Source organism: Marmota marmota, unplaced genomic scaffold (genome assembly GCF_001458135.2).
Source record: "Marmota marmota marmota unplaced genomic scaffold, marMar, whole genome shotgun sequence".
NCBI lineage: Eukaryota > Metazoa > Chordata > Mammalia > Rodentia > Sciuridae > Marmota > Marmota marmota.
In genome coordinates, this window is record NW_026000005.1 from 18,992,539 (window position 1) to 18,997,680 (window position 5,142).

The following is a 5,142-nucleotide window of genomic DNA, read 5'->3' on the forward strand; positions in this document are numbered from 1 at the left end:
CCGCCACTGAGTTTTGGGAAATACCGCTGTCACATTCTTTGGCCTTCAGAAAGAAAAGGATCAGTTCAAGTTCTCTCAGTGCTCTCCTTCCCCAAAACGTAGACCTAGGACCCAGGACCTGGGGACCAAAGCCCGTAGTGACTGCGGTTCTGGTTATAATCAGTATGAGGTGTACTCGCCTAGATTTCTCTGAGGGCCCCTCTAACTCCAACCTCCACCCCTATCCCTGGCCAGCGATCTTGCCCTTGCCACTCCCTGAAAGTCACAGACCCGCTTCATGGTATCATCTATGATTGATTGTCAGCAGATTTGGTATCCAACAAGAGTAACCTCCATATTTCAAAGCGCTTGAAACATTCTGAGCGTGCCCTGAGCAGAGGGGTGGGTGTGGGGGTGTCTCAGAGGAGTTGTCCCGAAATATGCAGGGAACAGTCGCCTTTGCAGTCGTTGAGACCTTGGTAGGGTAAGCTCTGGCGAGCTGAGTTTATTTCAGCTCGGGGGCGCCCGAATGATCTCGCAACCGGGGTTAGGATGATTGGGGCGGGAGGGTTGAGTCTGTCTTTGCTTTTTAACATGCGTTTTTATTTCTGTGGAAGAACAACACTAGTTTTGGAAGGGTGCAGCTGTTTGTCCCAAAGTGGGCTGTGATTCCCCCTCCCCCACCCTTGTGTCAGGCCACAAGGGGTGGGGAACAACAGTCCGGCTTTAGCCTTTGCTTTGGGACTAGTCATCCAGCCGAGGCCCAGGAAACTCGCTGGTGAGTACTTCTTGCTTGCGGCTGGAAGTGGGTTGCGGGAGCTGTTCTGGTACTGTGTCCACCCTGGCACCGCCTACCTGAGAGGTGCTTCCCGGTGTACTTGAATGAGTCAGCTCCACAGTGGAAGGGTCAAAGAACCAGCCGTCCTATATAAATGGACTGTGGCAGCTGCCAACCACTGCCCCCCTCCCCAGGCCCGCCTTTGGGCAGGCATGAGATGGCCAGGGAGCCCCGCCAGCAGCCCCCGCCCCTCAGGCCAAGCTCTGGCCCTGGCAATCTCTGCACTTTGTCATCACGCCCAACCATTTGACATTCGCAATTATCTGCAAATACCCTGATCGGTTTGTATATGAAACACTTTTTTTCCTGCCTTAAGGTTGGAATCTGGTAAGTTTCAGACAAGTGGTTGGGGCGGGGGGAGGCGACCCAGGGGACCACAGAGGACTGAATTCTGCAAGGTGGGCGGAGAAAAGGGACAGATCTGCGTGCGCCCTTGTTCCCTTGCATCTCCCTAAGGAAAGGCCTCATGAAGGCAAAGAAGGGTCCGGGCCACCAGCCTCGGGTCCACCTTTAAAAAGGAACGTCCCCTAATCTGTGGAGAGAGGGAGTCTGAACACGCAAGAGAGATCTCGCTCCAGGCAACACTCTGAGGTTAATCGTCTTGATAACCGGAAAAGGCGCTGCCCGGCCTGGTAGCCATCACAGGGAGTCAGTCACCAGCTCTCGATCCAGTCGCAGAATTACCAGCTCAAAGAGCCATCCCAGGGAACCTTCTGCTCCGAGTTCTTCCCCCCTTCACCCATCGGTCTGAGGGAAGTAAACTGCGTTCTGTTGCAAAGAAGCGGATGCCCCTTTGACCTTCTTCCGCCTCCCCTTTCCTTGGGCGGATCCTAAATCCAATAGAGAGGGACAGCTTTCCACTCCGACATTACAGCTATGGAGTACCTGCCCACTACAAACCGTCTACTAAAAGAAAAAGAAAAGAATAGTGGTGGCGAGAGCGGGTAGACTAAAGGAGCGAAATCATTTATCTAACTCTTCTGCTTTCTCAGCAGCCTTATCCTGACGCCTGGGAGAGCTTGGAGAGCTTAGGTGCCCAGGGACCCAGAGGCCAGATGGTGCCCGTGCGTTCGGTGCACACAGCCTGAGCGCCCGGGCTCCGCATCTTACTTGCCAACCAGTCGAGCTCCTTTGCAACAGGCATATCAGCAACTTCAGAAACACTTTTTAGGAAACTCCTTCCCCAGGCATTTAACTTGCTACTCTGCAACATACACTGGATTTTGTGACCTTTCACGCTTATTTCTCATTTTCTGAGAAAGTGAGAGGAAAGGGGGTTAGAGAGAGAGATGTGTTTGTGTTGGGGGGCATTGTGCATTACCTTCAAGAAAAATCAGGGGGTAAGTTAGAAACTCTTTCTGTAACAATCCAACTGCTAAATCGTTGGTGTATTCTGGGAGGAGGAGGAGGAGGAGGAGGAGGAGACAAATTTCTTCTTCCATTACTCCTAGCTCTCCCTCGCCCTCAGGACCTGGCCTGCCACCTGGGCTGTGAGAACCAAGAGTATGAGGCTGGGAGGAAGCCAGCTTTCCGCGCTCGGGCTCAGCCCAGTCTGGCAATAAAGTGTGGGTGGCTCGAGACGATCTTCATAGTCTTCCGTGGCGCCCTTGCCCCACGACAGACCCATACCGGATAGGCGGTTGAAGCGACTTTTCCACTCACGGGTCGCAGCACTTGTCCAAAGATCCCCAGGAAGTGACCAGCGACTCTGGAGGAGTTTGTCTCCTGCCAGATCCCCTGGGAGCTTGATCTGCTAGTTGAACCACCCTTTGATTAGGCCCTGTCTGGGCTGTGGAAAACCAGGTGCAGCACAGAAGCCCTAGGCTGAGCTGAGGCCGGAGAACTTATGCTTATATCACGGGAATCACGACTGAAGTGGGACACACAGGTCAGGTGATACCCATTGCACCTTGCACTGGGTCCGGAACTGCCCTCCGCCTACCTACAGAGGAAATCAAGAAGTCTGGTGGCGGATCAACTCCCCCCCCCCCGTTATTTTCTGTCATTTTTTTCCTGNCCAGGGACTCGCGTCTTTCCCACCACTCCCACGACCCACCACCCCCCTCGCCCTTCCTCTTAGAGGCGTGCTGTGGGCACTTGGTTTACCCAGCCGGCGCTTCAGATGTTTATTTGCAGCTAATTGCTTGTGCTGGAAAGTGCTGGTTACCGGAGTCAAACGCTTCCGCCTGCGCAGGCTGACCCTGCCGGCTGCTGCTGGTTGATTCCACTCTCAGAAACCCTGCGACTGGGAGGCGGCTGTCTTTCTGAACCAGGCCACCAGTGCTGCTTGGGACTCCCAGTAGGGGGAGCCACTGGGGACGCCATGACGGCTTGCATACAGGCCTCATGTCGGCATTGCAGCCAGGGTCCACCTGGAAAGCGCTGGTGGCTTCCTCATCTGCCCTCTAGACACCACGCCACAAGCAAAAAGAAAAAGAAAAGAAAGAAAAACAGGGTCCACCCCACTCCCAATTCTTGGTTTTTGTAGAGCCAAGAGGGCAAAGGAGAACTATAATAGGGCAGTTTGTAGTTTGTTCATGTCTATACACATATATGCCCAAACATATGTATGCATATGTACATATGGTTGCAACTAGTTTTAGTTCCACAAAATTTGAGCCTCGTTTTAAATATTTTAGGTGATTTAATTTCTTCTCATCGTATTTCCCAAGTCATTTATTTCCAGGAGCTTTTAGGTGGTCCCAGCTCAGTTGAGACCCACTGGCTTTGTCCTAATATCAGCAACAGATTCTCGTTTTCATCCCATAGACTTAAGTAAGTGTTTAGAAGTAAGAGTAAGAGGCAAGTTTAAAGAGCAACATTAATGTAGGGTCAAGGCAAAAGCAGTTAGCTTAATTGTGAACCTACAGACCATTCTACTGTGTTCAGTGTGTCTGTACACTTGTACTTAGGGACCAGACAGTTCATGATCAATATTCTCCTAATAAAAGACTGCATCTTCTCCTTATACTAAAATACATCCATGGGAACCTGCAACTCATAAGAGCTCTCCAAATGCCAAGTCATCAAATCCTCTCTGGAGGGAAGGATAAAAGCAAAGATTTTCAGACTTGGAAGGAAACCTAAAGATCATCTAGTCCTAGAGTTATAGTTTATTGGTGAGGAATTTGATCTTAGAGGCAAAGAATCACACTACAGAGGAGAAAGCCCCGGGAACACTAAGCTCAGACTGGAACTCTCCTCTTTTGACTCAGTCTAATACAGTTTTGACTACAGGCACTATTGCCCTTGTGTTAATTATTTATCCCCACATATTTCAGAGTTTTTAGTAAGGCATACTCCTTTAATACTATTATTATTTAATATGGATATTGGTACTACTAGTGTTGTAATTATAACAAAGTCTGGAAGATAAATAGGGAGGCTGAAATTTAGAAATTGAATTATCTATAACATTGAAATATTTGGGGGAAAATTTAAAATATTGTTTTAAACAGCTTAAGAATATTGAGTATATATACATACGTGAATGAATGAACAAAACAGAAAAGGTGGAATTGGTAGTATCATAAAGGTATTCTTCAAGTTGAGTAATTTTTCTCCAAAATCAGACCCAACCAACTTAGTGCTTAATTTAATTGTGTGGATTTTTTTCTTGTCTTGCTTTTTTTTTTCCCTTTTGCGAATTCTTTATTTTACTTTTGGTACTGGGAATTGAACCCAGAGGTACTTTACCACCGAGCTACATCCCCAGTCCTTTTTATTTTTTATTTTGAAACAGAGTTTTGCTAAGTTGCTGAGGCTGGACTCAGATTTTTGATTCTGCTGCTTCGGCCTCCTAGGTTGCTGGGATTACAGGTGTGCACCACTGCACCTAGCTCTCTTTTATAAATTCTTAAGTGTTAAATTCTGGTGTCATTTTCAAGGACCAAATGGAATGAAAGCATACATTTTTAAAATTTGAATTGAGAAAAATAAAATTTAATTTCTAAAAATTTGACTCAGCAACAGAAAGTTTCTAAATGAAATCTTGTAGGATACCACCCCCCAAATGCCATGGTTTTATAATAACCCCTATAAACCCCTATAAATATCAATGACATTTTGTCACTCTATCTATAATTACCTTCTTTTATATTTCCATAAGGTCAATACTAAAATTATTATTTACAGAGCCACTTTACTATTCTTTTTTGTATTCCTGTTCATAAAAGCAATGGAATACATTATCAAATGGAAATGTCTCAGTCTCTTTCCGTAACTAATGTCCAATATTTAGCAAATGGTGCTGTGATGTCATTGAAACGGGTATTGGGCAAGGTACCTATTGATGTATTGATTTCCCTTCTTCAAAGTCCTTTGGG